Here is a 21,001-nt window from a genome sequence, read left to right as displayed (position 1 = left end):
TCACTGTACATGGAGTACAAAACCTCAGCCATGTAACAGTGTTCACTGGACTTGGTTACTGCGAAATGCAGTTTAAGCTCCTCCCACTGGTCCAAAATCCGTGAAACCGCTGGTTCAATGGAGAGCCAACGTGTTGCACACACCTTGGTTATTCGTAAGGGTTTCTCCCCACAGTTAATGGTCTCATATATGGCCTTGTAGGCCTCTCTGCGTTTTGGAGACACTGAAAACCAGTTGTAAGTCTCCCGTACCAAGTACTCCACACTACGGGGGATGGTGTCATTGGAAGCATGACTGACAGCAAGCTGCAGAGAGTGACACACACAGCGGATGAGAACCAGATCTTTGAGGCCATACTCCTCCTTCAGCACTTTATGGACCCCATTGTTAATGCCTGTCATAACAGAGGCATTGTCAGTCCCTATCCCCATCAGTTTCTCTTTTTTAAGAGAGCACTTCTCCAGGAAAGACACAACAGCACGGGCTATAGATCTGGCATCTCCTCCCTCCAACTCAACAAGCCCCAGAAATGTAGAAACAATTGTCTGCTTGCTGTCACTGAAGTACCTTATCACAACCCCCAGGTACTTAGAAACACTCACATCTGTAGACTCATCGAGGAGGAGGCTGAAACGCTGGTCACCCACATCTGCAACCAACTTTTTGAGAAAGTATGGTGCTAGAACAGCATTAATCATTTCAGTGCACTTTGTCCTGTGCATTCTGAAGTGCGCAGCAGCAGTGGAGTCTGAGAAAGCAGCTTTACATGCTTCCCCAATGTGATCACAAGCCAGCATGGAGCAGTGTTCAGCAATGGCTAATGCTATGGTGGCTTCAGCCTTTTTTGCCGAGTCAATTTTTTTACTTATAAATGGCAGTGTGCTTTGGGTTGAACTATTATAAGGCTTTGCCTTTTGTGCATGTTTCTGAGTTGCCATGTGTTTTTTCACATCGCTAAGTTTAGCGTAGAAATCAGCCTTACAATACAGGCAGTATGCCCTTGTATCATCCCCAATAAATGGCTTCAACCACCCTTTGAATTCAGGGTTTGATTCCCACTCCTTTCTATATTTTGAGTGTAAAGTTTAGACTGAGCCATGATGCCAGCAAGCTAGATTTGCAGCTTATGTCACAGAGAGGCACACACACAGTGGACGAGGTGAGTAAGTGACTGAGGCTGTGTGAGTCAAACGCAGTGATTTATTTTAGTGACAATGAATAAATATTTACATCCAACATTCTAAGTAAGAGCGGGAACAACGGCGGCTTGCTTTGCACATGCGCGATTCATTTGCTGCCTGGACGCGGAGTGATGTGGGTCTCCTCTCTGCTCCTCTCCTGATTGCAGCTGCGTGCGACTGCCACGCGCGACTGGAGGCTGTAACCACCTGTGAGTACTTTGAGGCGGGCCGCGGGGGAGGGGCTCGCGCCGCGGCACGCGACATCACAGGCTGCTGCCCGCTGCTCGCTGAGAATAGGAACTGCAGAGGAACGATACGTACTTTCATGTCAGTCGCCAAAATACCAGAAAAGTCTCCAGTAACACCAGGAAAAGTCGCTAGATTTGTCGCTAGTCGCTTTTCACAAAAAAAGTCGCCATGGAGAGTTGGAAAGTCGCCAGATTTAGCGAGAAAGTCGCCAAGTTGGCAACACTGGTCACACCCACAGCGCTTTCTGCTGTGCGTGAGCGGCACATGTCAATCAATGTCAGCATCTCTTAAAGGAACAGTAACATGGCATTAATCTAGGGTGAATTTACCCAGATTACACAACTGAAACTACGTGGAATCTGTGTCCTCACTAAAGAAATCAAATTCAAACACAGGTGTTGCTTACTGAAATCATTGGTGCTCCAGCTTTGCCAAACATGTTCTTTGAAGATACATGAGCATGATACATTTGAAGCGACATGTTAATCTGCAAGATGCACCATCTTCAGAGCCAAACATTTGTTGCTGTGGTGATTCTGGGCTGCTGGTTGGACAACAAAGAGACCAGGATCTCTCTCTCTCTCTCTCTCTCTCTCTCTCTCTCACACACACACACACACACATACACCGTACATACACATATTCCTGTTTGTCAGCTGGCAGGCTCTACAGCTCAAACTGATAGATCATCATTTCTCTGGATCGTCACAGAGTCCCCCAAGGCTACTCTTGCATTAGGGCTGATTCATATTTTTGTCAAATTAATAGCTATTGACACTGACATCTGTATTAATGATATGCCCCCTCCAAATCGCTGCATTGTGCCATCAATTAAACCAATCAGAACTGCTGGATCGGTGTTTCATTTTTTGACAGGAGCTGAAACAAGATTTTCTCAGCACAGACGTATATGGCAGCATACGTATGAAACCACTGCCAACATTATGCAATAACAAAACTAGCTTAGACTGCCATTGTTTGACAGCCACTTCTATGACTGGCAGAATCACACAGTGCAATACAATGATGCCTTTATTGATGATGGACTGACTTATCAGATTGGCCGTATATTGTGTCATTACTGGCCAACACTGTTTGACTCCAACCTGTTTCTTGTTCAGTAGATCAATAGATCAATATTGCACTGGTTGTCTATGGGGAGCTCTCCTCTACCCTGCCTGAGCACTCCCAGTCCTTGGTGGATTTGTCATTGTCAGACACATGTGCAGCATGACCCTAACCCTAACCCCTATTCTAGTAGAGATCCCAGGGTTTCCATAGATACCAAATACACTTATGTCCACCAGTACAATCTGATACTATCCAATCCAACTGTTGTGCCAGAAAGTTTCCTTTCCTGCTGCCTGTAATGCTCAGCTTTTCTTTTTGTCACAGTAATAGATGTGTTCATTCACTTCTATGTTTAGCACTGAGCTCATAGTTAGTGCTGCTGTTGGACTGGACTGTATTTGATTGAGAGCTGTTTCTAATATTCTGTCCTCCCTCATGTGTATAAATAGGGAGGACAAAAAATTAGAAACAGCTCTTAATATAATGTAGTCCAGTACAAGATCTCTGCAAACTGCAACCTCAATAATAAACACAGAATTAAACTAACACATTCTCCACAATGTCAACCAAAACTGAACATGATAAACTTTGTTAAAAGGTAGAATTTATGGCAGAGCTGTTGTGTTGAGCTGCATTAGACTGTACAGGTGGATCTGATAAAGTGACCACTGAGTGTATGTCCTGCTGAATTACAGGAAAATGTGTAGAAAATGATGCATAAAACATTTAGATATTTTTCATTTTTCTGTAGTAATGCTGCAGCCATAAAACAAGGGTATCTTGGCTTCGAATATTTCACCAAGTGTAAGATGATGTAGCTTCAGTGAAGCACTGAAACCTACAGATACACAATGGATGTGACATTGTTGTACAACATGCATTTTTAAAGTTTATTTTCAGTATCAACACACCAAATGGTCAAGAATTTGTTTATTTATTGTTTTTACTTTGGTGTTGCATTGGGAAATTTGAGAGAACATTAGAGTTCACAAAGGCTTAAAAAAAGGCTTTAGATTCTTCAGAAAAGTTCACTGTCGCTCATATCCCACCTTAGAATGATTCAAACTGGACAAAGTGAAACTCCTGTCTCAATTAGCATGTTAACATGTTTGTGCTGTACAAAATGTTTATTAAAAAAAAAAAACGGACATGCTAACTGCGCACAAATGTGTCAATTTCGATTTTAACAGGTGCTGAAACGGAGCATCCGCAGCTAAAAATATGCAATGTGGGCTCAGGAAAACATTTGAAAATGTACAAGCAGCCAAAATTTTCCATGATCTCATGACTCTTTCCAGGATATTTAGATTTTTTTTTTCTTGAATTTTCCATGTGGTTTCTATGAGTGGAAGACTAGCTCATGAATAATCAGGTTCTCTAGGATGCCTGGGAAGTCTGGTAAGTGCTGGTTCAAAGGCTTTTCTACCCTGAAGAATAAAAACTGAATACTACAGCTTTTTGAATTCCTTTAGCTTGGAATGTCCCATTTAAAGTATGTTAATATCAGTACAAAATATCAGCTCATGACTGGTCTTTTAACGGCCTTGAAAAGAATATAGACTGTCAACTCCATCCCAGCACTACTTTTGAGGAATTTCCAGAAAGCTCTCAATGCTTCTTTTCCCTCATAAGAAAAATACACACAGACACACAGACAGACACACACACACACACACACACACACACACACACAGAGACACACATTGGCTGTAAGTAATGAGATGCTAAGCCACCCAGTTTTCTTTTTGGCTTTTAGACATTCAGCTTAAGTAGTAATGTTGCCAGAGGGCTTGGCACGCAGAAAAAAAGGGCTAAAGCATGAAAACATAGACCAACTTTCAAGAGTGAGGGGAAGGCTGCTGGATGGCGGTCAGGAGCTCAAACACAACAGGAAGTCACAAAGAAGGGAAATGCAAATTCTGGGATATGAACGAATTCATTTGAAGTGGTGTGAACAAATGCGAGGGTGGGCAGCCTCAGGCCCCCTGGGCACAAACATTTTTGCAGTGTAATAACAAGCCTCTGGTCTTGTGTTCCTGTTCTGCCCTCTAGTGGTCATCAGATGTATGTACTGCTTTACTCTGCTGCTGCTGGCTGGACTGGAGGGCCTCCAGATCTCAGATCCTGTTACAGGATACAAAATGACTACCAAGTCGGGATTATTGTTTCACAGCTCAGTTAAATTTGGCTCTGTAATGCATGAGGTTTTTGCTTTTGTTGATTTTAGCGACATCTAAGGCAATAAACAGTTATTGTTTTTGCATTTTGCAAGTTTTGCATTCACTTGCTCAGTTTCATTTCACAAGTGTGTGAATCCGGCCTCCCTCCACTCTGACAGCCAGCCTCTGTATGATGTATTATGTATGTGACATGGATGGATATGCAAACAAGGAGGAGTGAACTGGTAGAAAAAGCAAGGAAAGGAACGGCATCAAACCCTTTGCCACTTAATCTTTTGTGGCAGTCACCCTCCTCTTCTGCTCGAATCGCCACAGTGTTGTATCAGTTGGCAAAAGAGAGCAGCAAAATGGTTTATATAGTTTGTTTAATTTATGCACAAAATTTGCTTTGATTCGCTTTATTTTATTGCTCACAAATATGTTTAAAATATTACAAGAAAATGACCACAAAGAAATCACCACAGAATTAACCATCCGAAATGGCAAGAAATTGGCATCAAATTGCCACAAAATTACCAGCAGAAATGTAAAAACAATCAACAAAAATGAGCAAAACATAGAACAAAAAAGAACAACAACAAAAAAAATTTTTGAAGACAAAAAAAAAAACATAATGATATGTTCAACATTAAAATGATAATCACCCCAACCCACAAGGGGAAAATTACAATGGAATATAGTCAGTTTAGTTTGGTGTGAAATAAACACCTTTTAAAATAAAAGCCTGCCCAAAGTTCAACCCAAATCACACAACCTAAGAGCTGTACAGCCACACACACTCACACTCTCACACACACTCACACTCTCTCTCTCTCTCTCTCTCACACACACACACACACACACACACACACTTCTGCATTTACCCAAGTTTGCGTATGTTATGCTCATCTATCCCAAACAACATTCTATCCTGTGTGGTTTGGACCAAACAGTTTTCTGTTTTCTGACATGAACAAACTCTACCTGCTGAGAAACGCTATAGGGGTGAAGAACAAGGCACAGTATTTTGACTGCTTCCACCCCAGAGCTGACTTTAAGAGAAGTAATTAGCTTACAGTTGTGTGAATCCAGTGCATTTCAGTTTGACCTCTGTGTTGACAGAAGATGAGTATTGATGGAGTGCAGCGTGTTAACAAAAAAAAGAGGTGCAGGTCATCAGTTTGTAGAAACAGAAAAATATAGTGAATACAGCATACTTCTCTGTTGCAGGCAAAAAAGTAATTGATTGGACTGTGTGGGAATCACCAACATTTTTTGGCCTCTGGCTTTCATCAGGGTGTGGATTTAGACTAGTGTGCAGTGTGTTTAAAATATCAACCAAGCCCGTCGAAAAAGTTCAACCTAGTAAAAATAACGTAACTCATAACTCTGAATTAATTGGCTGCAAATGGTGTTGTTTAGAATCTGAATGTCCCCTCTGGCTGGGTTAAAAAACCTGCTGCACTTTCACAGGTGAAGTGGAACGGATCAGAGGTGATGGATTACGTAACTCCACTGAGAGCAAAGTAAATACAAAGTTCCTTCTGTGACCCTAAAATTTCAGGATTTTTTCATGACTTTCCATAACTACTCAAGTTGCTTTTATGTCCTAAAAATGTCTTTTGTTCACCCATTTTGGTAACAATAGTATGATAGCAGCTGAATAGATGACCCAGAGGAAGCATGAGAAGAGGATTAGTCCGAGGACAGACCCCTGAGGTACTCCACACAGCAGGGGGGCAAACAAGGACACAGAATTATGAATGCAATTGTTAAAATATTTATTTTTCCAGTGTTCTAACCTACCAAGCAAGATGGCATGGTTGATGGTCTCAAAGAGCGCACCTTTATCTGCCGGCATCAGAATCTCGTTGGTTACTCTTCATAAGGCATGTACAGTGCCACCAGAAAGTATTCACACCCCTCCACATCTTCTTACGTTACAGACTTATTATTATTTAGTTTTCTTTTAAAAAAATCTACACAAAATAGCCCATACTGACAAAGTCAAGACATGACATCAGACATTTTTGTAAATTTATTAAAAATGTAAACATTTAAACCCAATTGGTACATAAGTAATCACACCCATGGCTTAGTATTTTGCTGAAGCACCTTTGGTAGCAATCACAGCCTCAACTCTTCATGGGTATGTCTCTACAAGCTTGGCACACCTGTTTTTGGGCATATTCTCCCATTCTTCTCAGCAGATCCTCTCAATCTCAGTCAGGCTGGATGGGCAGCGTCTGTAGACAGCCATTTTTAGGTCTTTCCAGAGATGTTCGGTTGGACTTAAGTCCGGGCTCTGGCTGGGCCACTCAAGGACAAATATATTCCTCTCCGGCCCCATCCCCACACTGAACCGGGGGTCAGAGTGGTTTTCCAGGCTGCTTAATCTCCACATGTGGTTGCAGTCCGTGTGCAGCACCCATAACATAAATTACATTCACAACCTTGCTCTGTTTTGGGGCCACACTTCCTTATTCACTCCTGACCGGTTACATCCGAACAGGTCCGGTAGCCGCTCACTCACTGCAAACATTCAGCATGCCGTACTGCCGCTATCTCCCTCTCTTTGACCATTAACACCATCACGGTCAACTGTGTCTACTCCTAATCGCCACAAACTCTTGCCAGTGTTTTTTTTTTTTTTTTTTTAGCTCTCCTGATACATACACCCACACCCCTCAGTTCTCTCCTCTCTGCTTTTTGAGGAAAAGGACAATTTCCACCATATAAAAACTGTTATTTCCACCAGGATGTACAAACGCTGAACGTCTGCTCTCTTTTAAACAAATCTTTTATCATAAATGACTTAATTTTACATAACAAGCTTGACAGTCTCCTGCTGACTGAGACGTGGCTTGGCACTGATGCACCAGTTGTTCTCACTTCTTCACCTAATTTTAACTTTTTATTCTCAACTAGAAAGGGCAAGAAAAGTGGCTGAACCACCTCAATTGTTAAAAATTCACTGGTTCCAAATACAGTTTCTTTTAACACCTATACATCATTTGAGCATCATGCTTTTGTTTTTAACAGCCCTCCTACTCTCTGTGTCACCATTTACAGACCACCACAGCACTGTACATCTTTTATCAAGGAATTTTCCAAATGTTCATCAGTTATACACACAAAATACAACAGAATCATTTTAACTGGTGATTTTAATCTGCACATCGATAATAATTCTGATTCTATGTCCAGAGAATTTTTAAACCTTTTAATTGCATGGATTTTAATCAACATATCACTCAGCCTACTCACAACAGAGGACATACCCTTGATCTGGTCATAACCTATGGCCTGTCCACTGGTGTGTCTCTGTTGCTGACCTGGCTGTGTCTGACCACTTTTATGTGTTTTTTAACATCACCTGTTTTAACCATCAGGAGGCCCCGGTGAGAACAGTGAGGAAACGCTACCTAACTTCTGAAGTGGCTGAAAATTTTATCGAGATTTTACAGAGCACTCCTGCTGAAATTTTACCTGCACCGTGTGATTTTATTGTTGACAATTTTAACTGTGAACTGAAATCAACCCGAGACACAGTGGCACCACTTTTAACCAAAATCATAAAAAACAAAACTACATTCCCATGGAGAAACGATGAGGAAAATGGAAAAAAAAAAAAAAAAACTAAACTGACAGTTCACTATGAAATTCTGCATGAGCAACTCAAAACCTACAATAATGCAGTCGAACAGGCAAGAACTTCCCATTTTTCAAAACTCATCACAAAAACACCCTTTGTGGGGATTTTGCAGACCACTTCAGAAGTAAAATAGATGATATCAGGTCCAGAATGTCAATTTTAACAGATCTGAATTGTTGATTTTACCTGTGGAAACACTGGAGAAATTTGCCCTGGTTGATGCGAGGAGGCTTGGTCGAGTTTTCTCCTAAGTAAACCCCATGACTTGTCTTTTGGATCCGATTCCAACATTGCTTTTAAAATCATTTTATGGATTCTTTGAGGAGAGGATTTTAAACATTATGAATTACTCTCTTCAGACGGGTGTCTTCCCCGCTGCCTTTAAAATGGCGGTGGTGAAGCCCCTTCTGAAGAAGAGTAATTTAAATCCCAACATTTTAATAACTATCATCCTGTATCCACCTTACCATTTTTAAGTAAACTTTTAGAAAAACTTGTTTTTATCCAAATAATTGATTTTTTAAACAGAAACAACATTTTAGAGAAATATCAATCTGGTTTTAGGATGAACCACAGTACAGAGACAGCCCTTTTAAAGATTTTGAATGACAGCAGGTGTAGTTTGGACTAACAAAAACTTACAGTCTTAGTTCTACTGGATCTCAGCGCTACCTTTGATACAGTAGACCATCATATCTTGTTAAACAGACTCAGGACCCTGATTGGCCTCTCTGGTACTGTTTTTACCTGGTTCAGCTCTTATCTCTCAGATCGACGTTTCTTTGTAAGTATGGATAAATGCTCCTCAGGGACCAATGAAATCAAGTGTGGGGTGCCCCAAGGCTCAATTTTACGTCCAATTCTCTTTAATTTATACATGCTTTCACTTGGGGACGTCATCAGGAGACACGGCATCAGTTTTCACAGTTATGCTGATGATAAACAGCTCTATATATTGGTCCTGAAAACAAGAGAGAGAAACTATTACGACTGTTGTCATTATGTGCAGTTTTTGTTGGAGTGTGTGCTTTGTTTTTTGTTCCCTATCTTTGTTAGCACATGGGCTCCACAGTGACGTTGGATTGGCTGAGGTTCTCCAGTCCCAGGATTGGCTAATGAAGCAGGAGAAGAGCTATATAAAGCCCAAGATGGAGATCAGCAGCAGCAGCAGCAGCAGGCTCTCCCTATCCTCCTCATCTCTCAACCAGCCAGCCAGTTCTTTTGTGCAACACCTGTGAATCTTTTTATGTAGAGCTGTAGGGGTGAACTGCCGTTTTAGTTGATCCTTTTTCTCCTGTTTTTTTGTTAGACTAGGGAGGTAAGTGTTTGTATGGTTTTCTTTGTTAGGATTAGAGTTGGTTGTTTTTCATTCAGAACTGTTTTGTTTATTATGTTGGCCTTAGTTCACCCCAAAGCTAAAATTATTGTTTTTGTACACTAGTACCTATCCCTTTAAAAAAAAAAAAAAAAAACTGTTTACTTTGAGAAGCTGTCCTGCTGGCTACTTGAGAATTGGGGAAGATGGGGCCTTTTTCATGTCATGTCTCCGCACCCCTAGACGGGGCATAACAACTTGAACAACTTAAAGATCAAGAACATGCTTCTGCTGAGTAAGTATTTATTGTCTGAGTATATTGGCACCGCTAAGAAACTAAAGCATTGTTCAGGACAGAGGACACAGATCCCTTCACTGTGTTCATAATGTTTCTGTCAGGGTCCAGCAGGAGAGACCAGAGCACAACTGTGTGTCCGTGAAGGGTGACCACTCAATGAAAGTGCACATAAAATTTACAGATGAACATGCTTTTGAAGATAAGTAAGTCATGATCATGTCAGTGTGTTAGTGTGACTGAGAAACAGAGGTGCAATCGGTCACAAAATTCACAGTTTGGGATCATGTTACGATTTCGAGATTATTTCACTGATTGGTAAAAAAAAAAAAAAAAAAAAAAAAAAAAAAAAGGGGTGACAAATATAACTTTGCTTTCCATTTTTTTCTTGAAAACACTTAAGACCTGGCTTCTTCCCTCGTCATAGACCAGGGGTCGGCAACCTCAGCTGCCCCGCCCACATTTACCACAGAGGCTGACGCTTCAGATGTGGTAACCGTAACATTAGCTTGCTGTTGTGTGCTGAACGTCAAGTGTTAAGCGACATTTTGAGTCAAAGCACCAGACGGCTTTCACAGACCAAGCAGATAAAGTCAATTAAACGCGCTGTGTCCAGGTGTGGGAATCAAGCCAGCAGCCTCAAAGACCTCGCCACTGCTAAAAATGATGCCGCTGAAGCTAGTTATCGCATTGCTCATTGCATTGCTAAGCATGGAAAGCCGTTCACCAATGGAGAATATATTAAGGAGGCTTTTCCCAGTTGCTCAGATATGCTTTTTGAAAACTTGCCAAACATAGAAACAATCAAGTCAAGAATCAAGGACATTCCCACGTCAGCAAGAAGTGTTCAGCGACATGTCGATGAAATGGCAGAAAATGTCAGAGATCAGCAAACAGCGGGGTTAAAAGATGTGTGTGTGTGTGTGTGCAGGTGTGTTGGAAATGCTTTTGTATTTTGTGTCATACCATAATTTAACTTGTTTATCCTGCTGTTGATTATGGCACACCAGTGTTAATTTCGTCAGACAAGACTAGATGAAACACATTGGTCAATGATAGGTTTTTTCATGACGAAAACGAGACGAAATCAATACCCTTAAACAGTGACTGTGACGAAATTAACACGCATTTTTTTGTTGACGAAAAAAGACAAGACGAAATCTACTTCATTAAATAAAAACTTAATAAAATGTGTCTTTCCTTTTTCGGCATAGACTTTTAAATTACAATCCAAAAAGTGCATTCATTGGATGCTTGTTAGTTTTTTTCCTCCTGTGCTGCTGTGTGCTCATGCCGTGTGTGTGTGTGTGTGTGTGTGTGTGTGACTGAGGAGCACACACCCACCGGCATTAAAACAGCAGCGCACTGACATGGATTGTGTAACAAAGTGAAGAGTTGCCACTCCGCTGTATTTTCACTGGCTAACAGCAGCACACTGGCTTAGCTTGTCTATTCAGAGAAGAGGTATCACTTCGGCTTATTTTTCAATCTATGTTATCACATGCATACTACTGCTCATTCATTGGTAGCTGAATTGTTAGGTCTGTTTGATAAGCGATTTACATTTTTAAAATAATAATAATAATTTAACATATCGTTAAATTAAAAAAAGCCAACATGATGCAGGTCAAAGACTAAAGAAAGACTATTGACTAAAACTAGACTAAAATACTTTGGATTTTCTTTGACTAAAACTAGACTAAAATACTTTGGATTTTCTTTGACTAAAACTAGACTAAAATGCCAAGACTTTTTGTCGACTAAAATGTGACTAAACAAAAAAGACTAAAACTAAATTGAAAAATAGCCGACGAAATTAACACTGTGGCACACTCATTGACAAGAGAATTTCAAACTGGCACTCCATGTCAAAAAGGTTGCTGACCCCTGTTATATGGTAATGTTTGAAACCTGCTGCAGCTTATAGAAACTGACCTTCAGTCTGTGGGTCCAGCAGCAGCTTCTGAATCGTCTGCCAGTAGATCAATAGATCAGAAACTCAGCAGATCAATAAATCAGTAGGTCGACGGGTGGATCCTCCTCTGATTTGTTGGTTCTTCACAGGTTTTTTTTTGCTCTGAGCTCTGTGATTGACACACACCTTCATACATACCTTATCAACACACCTGACACTGACAGACCTCTGGCCCTGCCCTCTGCCTGGCCGCGCCCCCTGCAGGGCAGTTGCTAGGAATTCTGGGCCCCCTGAAAGAATATCGGTGTGGGCCCCTCTACCCCATTCATTGCCACTTTTTTAACTGTGTGTGGGCCCTAGTGGGCCGTGGGCCCTTAGATTTGTCATCACCTTTCCCCTCTTTACAACGGCACTGCCCCCTGTCTCATCACTCAGCCGGTGTTCCAGGGAGCAAGTTTGTAAATGCCGAAGAAAGTGAAACCTTTTTCAGCTCCAAAAGGTGAGATTAGGTGAACTCTAGGCATGTCAACATGGTAACTTGCAGCCTGAAGCTCACCTGCTCTGCCTCAGGTTTACCTGAACCAACATTGAGGTTTTGGTCAGAAAATCTGTTGAACCTGCAGCATTTTACCCGGGAGATATTTGACAAGGAGCTGTCATGACCTTTTTGGGTAGTCCGCCCAAATTGAAGTCCATATTATTATTCACAGTCACAACATCCATTTTCTTAGTGGCAAATTGTTATAAAGTCTGACATTTTTTTGCTTGGTGAGAAAGTGACAACTCTGGTTTCTCTCACTGGCATTTCCAATGAGAAAATAATTTTAGATTGGCATATGCGTTCAAATAGATAGCCTGTTATTTTATAGTAGTTTTATTAGCAGGCCATCGCCTATTATTCTGTTTCATATTAAACTCAGTGACATATTATTCCTCACTTGCCCTGTTCTCTCCGCTCTGTCTAAAGGGAAAGTTGAGTGTGTGATACGCAGTCAGTCCACCCCCCCCTCTCATTCCCAAGCTGTCACATGCTAACACAATTGTCTCTCATGTTGAAGCTTTTGCAGCAGCATTAGACTCCCTCAGATCTTTTGAGTTACAATCATATGCAACTGTTTTGCATTATCAATTACACATGTAGACATTTTGTGACGTTTTGGCCTCATCATTGACCAATATCAAGGCATTTTATGCAGGGGATATAATGTTAATAAGAGAATTGTCATTAAAGCTACAATTGTCAACTATTTCCATTTGTTTATTGACCTGGGTCTGCATTCATTCTCCATTCTCCAAGATTCCAGGCACAGTCAGGGTGTGGAGGATTGGCGACCTCTGCTCTTTGCAGATGATGTGGGTTTTTTGGCCTAAAAGCAGTGAGCTCCAGAATCAGAATCAGAATCAGAATCAGAAAGCTTTATTTATAAATATATAAATAAATGACGAGCGGGGAGATAAAAATACAAACCTGACTTAAGGAATACAAAGAAACAGCTTTATAATGTGCATAAGAGAGTTCATTAAAAAAATACAAGACTGACTAAAAGAAATAGAAACAGCTGTATAAAGTGCTTGCGTATATTGCACAAGAATGTTGCTCTGAATAGAGTAAAGTGCCAGGGAATATCGCACGCAGAATATAAACATACAAGAGCCCTAAAAGGGTTAGTGCAAAAAACTGTGCCAGGCACCAAAAGAACAAAAAGAGATCTCTCAGCAACTTAATGGCAGAGGGAATGAACGAGCTGGAGTAGCGGTTTGTCTTTCTAGGTGGGGGCAAGTAATGCCGCCCTGACATCATAAGTGTAAATTCTTTTGATAGAGCATGCTCGCTGTTGATGATACTTTTTCCTTTCTGGAGGACCCGACGCTCCCAGAGAGAGTCTAGATCACTATCAGTCAGCTGCACTCCAGCATGCACTGGGACGGTCGGCAGCCGAGGGTGAAGCAGTCAGGATGAGGATCTGCACCCCAAAGTCGGAGGCCGTGGTGCTCTGCCGGAAAAAGGTGGTTTGCCCTCTCCAAGTTGAGAGCGAAGTTACTGCCTCAAGTGGAGGGGTTTGGGTTTCTTGTTCGAGAGTGAGGGGAAAGCTGACCATGTGCCAGTGCTTGTATTTAGCATAGAATTGCATTAAAACGTCCAATTCAAGAGGTGTGGAAAATGAAACTCTGGTCTCCTTGTTGTCGGTTGCCATGGTGAATCCTTTCATCTGTGCACTACTGATTGATGATCAAGACTTGCAAGTCACGACATCACTCCTACAAGCAGCTCTTAACCCTTTTAAACCAACACACTTGATTTCTTTCAAAACATGAATGTATAAATAAATAAATAAATAAATAACCAATTCTTAAACAGTAAAAATTACTGGAACATTATTAAAAAAAAAAAAAAAAAAAAAAAAAAAAAAATGATAAGAAAATTACATTAAAAAACTGAAAACTAGCAAAAACATTTTTAAAGATATTAGTGAAAAAAATAGTTTTTTTTTTTTTTTTTTTTAAATGATGAATTATGAATGTTATAATGACTTTGTGTTTCAAGTTCTCCTCCATTTGTGGATCATATTTTCTGTCTGATACTGAGGGGAGGCTCAAGCACAGAGTCGCACGGACCTCAAGTCTCTCCTCCACTTTACTGAACCCAAGCCTTTCAAACCTCAGCACACAAACTCAACTTCCTTTAAACACAAGAAGAAAAAATGAGCAATTAGCAATTGAGTAAAAAATGACTGGAACATTGGTGAAAAATCAGATTTTACAAGAAACTCACTTGAAAATAGCAAACATAATTCTAATAATGCTAAAATAAAATAAAACACAATCTGAATGAATGAATAAATAAATACATAAATAAATAAAATGTAGCTGCAAGCGTCAGTGAGGGGAGTCCAAGCACCACTGGCGGTCATGGACAATGAAAACATGTCACTTCCAGAAGCTGCCTCACTGCTGCCAGGTGTTTGGCCTGCTGGGATTCAAACCATCACCTCTGGATGGTCTGAGAAGGTAAGTCAGTCATGATACCACGGAGAGTCACGGCTCTCCACACACCTTCTCGCAGCTCGAGGAAATGACATCACGTGCAAAACTGGACTGTTAAAACAGTCAAAATGTTGGTGATAAAATTATGAAAAAATCACACATCATTCTGCTGGTTTTGGCTGTATTGTCAAACACTTTGGTGACGCTTGATCAATAGAAAATGGGCATTCAGTGCAAACTACAGTAAGACAATGAATTTGACTGCAGACTCTTTGACAGATCTGAATTCATACATACAGATTTGAAACATCTTGTAGAGATATATATGTTAATTTAATTATCATTTTTAGAAACACATATAGTGACTGACTGCCTCTCTGCAACCTATGGTCGGTTCATCAAACTTTTGTCACACTTCAGTGGATGTGCCGAAAAATTTGAGCTCTCTAGGACGAACCAGTGATTTTTTTTTTTTTTTTAAGTTTGGAAATGTCGAGAAATTTTATGCAGCCAAATATGAGATATAAACTTCTCACATTTGTGCTACCCTCTGGAGGTGAAGCACAATGCGCTTTGATATGCAAGCTTCGTGAAAACTCTGATTTCAGGTTGATGTCTCAATGTGTTCATGAGATGTTGCTAAGTTTTTGAAAATGAGCTTCTTTCTTTCTTTTTTTTTTTTTAAATAAAAATTTATCGGCTTGTGTAATCAGAATGGACTGACTTGTAATTTCCTTAACAACTTCAGATCAGTGAAATCTGTAGATGTAAATAACTTAAATTAACTTATGTTTATTAATAATGAGAATGAGAAGAACACATTATGGGATGTGGAAAAGTCAGTGTAGTCGTGGTGTCTGTGGTGCACATGTGACGATGTGTCTGTTGCAAAGACCAGCGGGGGACTCCGAGCATCAGACGCCCTGATGGTTCATTGTCTGGTTATTTTGCTGTTATGTATACATATTAAATGCAGAGTTGACTCATTAACCAATATAAAGGCCCAGATGAAGCTTCCTTGTGTTGTTATGGGGCCCAGATGGAGTTTGCTCCTCAGTCTCAGGCCATAAAGCTGCACTGATCCAATATAATGGAGATCTAGACAACAAATGGGAAACGTAAAGGCAAATATCAGAGGACTGTCGCATCACAGACGTAATATTAGTCAGTAAATGTCTGCTCCATCTGCTCCTTCCATGTAATGTAGGACAAGAACGGTAAAGGATGAATTCTTGGTTTTAGTTTCTATTGTGGGATGTTTTTTGGAGTTACTGACAGATGCACAGAGCCTGGCTCCTTCTGTTTGAGTGTGTGTTGCTTTCATTCAGCGTCAGTGTGCTGGAGGCCGGCCCACATCAGGGTGTCTGCAGGTGACAGAGAATTCAATTTGGCCGCTAACTTTTTGCTGAAGTTGAAAAATTTCGGTTTGTGGCGAATGACACAAATTTTCTGTTTTCGCGTCTTTCACGCAGTTCATGCCACCCAGCACTAATTTGTGTCTTTGCATTGACTTTGTATGTAACTGCGCTGCCTGAAAAACTCACTTCGCATCTGGTCTGAACACACAGTAAGAGCTTTCATAACAAAGTTTTTTGGACAATAACACTTTTCTTTTTTGGGGGGGAAGGGGGTGGGAGGTCTTGATTTCACTTTGCAGGTCAATATGACAGCCTTAGCAAAGTTCTGTAAACTGAGTCAATCTACAGCCATTTCCCCAAGTGTAAAGGCAGTATTCAGTTCAGTAGCTTTAGGGTTTTATAACATCAGAAACGTTGACTCTGATGCATGAATTCAAGACTACTTCCTGCCTTTTAAGGTGAAATATTAGTAAAATTGAAGACATCTTCACATTGCTCACATCCTGCAAATGGCCCGTGGTGCTGTGAGCCAGCCCTGCTGACAGTGACAGCTCATGGTTTCTGCTGAGGGCTGCCTCCGGGGCTCACATTCTCACTGGGTCCAACTTCTGCAGATATGTGAGAGACAAACTCTGGTCTGGTTCAGTATCAGTCAACCTAAACTTCAAAACGAGCGGGGGCTTCCCAGCCTGCAGCGCCTCGGCAGAGCTTGCAGCTAATCTGCACGGGTCAGAGGTCCGGCTGAAGTGTGGAGCTGCTCCCATTTCCATGCAAGTGGAGGTTCTAGAAATGTCTGCTTCACTGATATTTTTTTTGTGCTCCGTGAAAATAATATCGAGCCTTTAGCATGACTTGTATAAACGAGGAGGCAGAACTGGCCTCGCTGTGCATGACTTCATTTCAGAGACAGCACGCCAAACACCAGCACTTATTAAAAGACTGTTTTATTCACAATAGAAGTGTAACAAATATAGTTTATTAAAAAGTCTGCTGCTCATTAATATCATTTTTAATCCATAAGCTCATAAGATTTTTATATAAATGTAGAACGGCTTATTTGCCCGAATGGAATATTTACATTTTTTCAATAACAATATTAACACAAAAACAAATTTCCCCACAAAATTAAAATATTGCATATAAATGCAAAATAAACTATGTGCAATGGAATGATTATCAGCAATATTTTGTACAATTACATTTCTGAGGTTGCTTTCACATATTTAAACCTTTTGATAAAGAGAAATTCACTACTAGAAAGGCATTGGAACGCAATAGATCGTCAACACAATATTTAGAAAACCACCAAAGTCAACTCAGTCTCTTTTTAGGGAAAAAAAATATATCAAAAAGCAAAAACAAAAGCAAAAGAAAACCCAACATAACTTGTTGTCTGCATATGAAGACGAGCAGATGCCTGAATGAGAGGAAGTGTCGGTGTGTGTCTGAGCAGGCGGACGCCGAGCCGATCTTCCCCGGACAGTGGAAACATGAGGAGCCAAACGGAGCATGGATTCGTCTGGGTTCATGCGCTGAGACGAGCAGAGCGGCGTCTCAGAGGGGGGGGAACGGACAGTTGGGGCCTGCATCAGAAACGCACATGTCCACCTGTGACCAGATCCCAGCAGCCGCCTGCAGGGATCTCTCTGAAGGCTCTAATGCTGTGCTCCACAGACTCAGCAATTCATTCCCCGAAAATGAACTCCACGCCTTTCACATGTCAGGTTAAGACCGCTGCATGCGCTGTAAACATCACTTTTAACGAGCTTGTAGTCCTTTTCATCTACGTTTTCAGTGTCACATGACCTTAAATGGATCAGAGCGCCTGTGTAGTGGCGGCGGAGCACAGGACTTTGAAATGTAAAGTTCCAGCTGCTATCATTTTTTGCAAACCAGCAACTGAACTGATTTGACATTAGATATTACAAGAGGCTGCAATTTTTTTTTTTCAGTGGAGCACAGCATTAGAGTGTGTGCACAGACCTTGGAGAACACAGCCATGTCATCCACAGAGCGCCACAGCGTCTCGTGATGCTGCCGCTGTCATCAGACACCAGGTCAACCTTTTACACCACATTAACGTGTCACTCTGTCATTTTAAAATTTTATGGGACAAAATTGAGTTACAGAGCAAAACTGAAAATGCCAAGGTGCCTTTCCAATGGACTCTGAGCTACGCTGGAGCAGGACATCCTCTTTAGACGGCACCTGGCTGACAGGCTACATGTAGGTCACAGCTTCCCTCAACGTAAGCATCCTGTGGTCTGATGCAGTAAACACACTCCTCCACGCATCTGAGAGAGATGGAGGGGGGGAGCTCGGCTTGTCAATGAGAGACTCTGACGCTGATATCAGTGGCTTTCCAAGAGCGCTTCCTAAGAGCCAGACAGTGATGAAGCAGAAAGACAGCAGCACCGGGCCGTGAGCGTGCACGTGCTCACCTGCATGTGCACGGCGGCCGGGAGCCAGCGGCAACTACAGAAGCACAAATCTGCACATTCAACAAGCACTCTGGATATCTGGAAGCATTAGATCCTACTGGATGACAGAGGAGCGACTGACAAAACAGTCAAAAAGCCTGTTAAAGGGACAGTTCACGCAGTTTGAAAAAGTTATCCCTAGCTGTTGTGTGGGACAGCAGTGGTCTATCTTCCTCTCGGTGTTACTGAGTGCTGAGGGGGGCTTTGCCCCGGCTAATATTCTCAAAAATAGCCGCTGTGAGCCACTAGAGGGGTTAACGTCACTATTCAAGTGTCGCTTTGCAAAATTAAAATGCACATACTATCACCAAGTGCACATGGACGGATGTTTTTGCAAATTACTGCTTAAAACTGTACTTTTCCTGTTATTAACACGAGGGAAGAAAATCGTTTTTAGTAACAATGAGAGGAAGATAAAGAGAAATAATACCACATTTTCAAAATGGGCGCATTTTCCCTTAACAGGCTTATCTTTCTCTGGTTTCTTCCTCAGGTTTTCTGGTGTCTGCTGAAGCCCCATCAGTCGAGTGGTGTGTGGTCTGTGTTCTTTCTGTATCGTGCTGTGATACATTTCATGTTGCAGATTCATTTCCTACGTGAAGCATCTTGTCGCTGCCTTTAACAGCCATCAGAAATTTTAGAGAGGCCAACTGCTCCCTCCCTCGCTCTCTCTCTCTCTACTACACACAGCAGTCTGTCTCTGCCTGTACACACTGTTTCAACTTTTTGTGCTTTTCCATAGCAAAAAAAAAAAACAAAAAAAAACAATACAAAGCAATAAACAAACAAAAAAACACAACATGAACACATAGTTGAGAGCAAACAAAGACAATGGCATGTAAAATAATCTTCACTTCACATTGGATGGTACATTCAAACAATTCTTTGCCTCACAGAAGGTTTTCTGATTGAATCCCAGGCGGGTTCTTTGCGCTCGTCTTTCTGGAGTTGAGCGACTCCTTTTCTGCAACTAAAAGACGCCAGGTGTCGTATTTTTAAACATCAATAAACCAATAAACCAGTGCCTGACTGACCGTGATACCTCAGAGCGATTACTGTAATCAAAGAAGACCACGACTGAGATGATTGGTACCTTCTGCTTCACATCAGTGGTACTGTTGGTGCGAATGCTTCCCAAAACAAAGACCACGTATCCCATAAGCCCTGTTTGTTGTGTGATAGCAGACTTTGAGAACAACCGATAGGAAGCTGATGAAATGAAAGCTCAAGTTCTGCAAGGAAGGATGTCAAGTATGTTCTTCCAAAGTCCAGGGATTCACAAAGCATTCACATAAATGTAGAAGCCACCAATCCTCTCTGCGTTGGTCTTGTTTGCTTACAGGAATGTTAGACACTCTCCAGGTTCAGATGGGAATGATTCACTGATATTAAAACACAGCATCTTTACATCCTGTACCGACGTTAAAAAACACTGGTGCGGATACCAAACCAGTGCTCATGTAAAAATGTGAGAGTAAACAAGTGCAGCGGAGGATTCACAGCTCACCCGCTACACTCAGTCACACCTGCTCCCATATCTGGTTCAGTTACACAAAGCGCCACCTGGGGGTCAGCTACCAAACCTACAATTCCTATGTGTACTACTACAGAATAAATTAACACAATCAGCAAAATCAACCACTATAATACATTATCACATGGATAACAAATGCCTCTAAACCAACAAAACAAAAACCGACAAACACAGAGATTGTTTTTTCCGTACAGTGATATGAAGAACGTGCTGATATGGAGGGTTTTCCCGCAGCTCCAACACTCACACGAGGGTCTGGGTGTGAACCGAGTCGACTTTTTTTTCCGCTGGGTGGTAATCTGTTGACGTGACTGGAGAAGGCCTACTGATAGATTCTGTTTCTGTTTGGAATGACGACATATTGAATGAGGATGTCTGGACAAGAGGAGAGCCCGTGTGGATTAAAGGAATCTGTTCTCTACAGCTCACAAGCTGGCTTAGATCGGGGTCTCTGAGAACAGGTGGACTGTTCTGCGATCAGTTTCGGATCATACTGTTACAAATCTTTACATCTAGATCCGCTGCAGATTGGAGAACAAACCCCACCACTAGAAACATTAATTTTCCTTGAATAACCACTGTGGAGCATGAGCCCTTTTCACAGAGCTGGTTTACACCTAGTAGCTATATTCCTATTCTGTTCTGCCTATTCTTATCTTACAGAGGTTTCTATTGGGAACTGCCGCCAGTGTGGGACTAGGTTTAATCCATGTTTGCCAAAGCAGCACAATCAGATTTATTATTCTCCTCCTGCTCCGTTATAGCTATCTCATTATCTTCTGTCAGAGCTGGGCCAACATTCAT

At 41.4% G+C, this 21,001-nt stretch overlaps 1 long non-coding RNA gene across 1 annotated transcript; it reads left to right on the top strand.

The window, feature by feature from the left end:
* The first annotated feature begins 531 nt into the window (after nt 1-531).
* Nucleotides 532-20,311, top strand: LOC115355943 (uncharacterized). The gene is made up of 4 exons (XR_003927926.1): nt 532-543; nt 16,312-16,320; nt 20,117-20,123; nt 20,211-20,311. It is a non-coding gene; the product is annotated as an uncharacterized LOC115355943 (long non-coding RNA).
* The last annotated feature ends 690 nt before the right edge of the window (nt 20,312-21,001 follow it).

The sequence above is a fragment of the Myripristis murdjan genome, chromosome 24 (genome assembly GCF_902150065.1).
Source record: "Myripristis murdjan chromosome 24, fMyrMur1.1, whole genome shotgun sequence".
NCBI classification, from domain to species: domain Eukaryota; kingdom Metazoa; phylum Chordata; class Actinopteri; order Holocentriformes; family Holocentridae; genus Myripristis; species Myripristis murdjan.
Note: the sequence above shows the minus strand (reverse complement) of the source record. Positions and strands in the feature narration are given on the sequence as shown.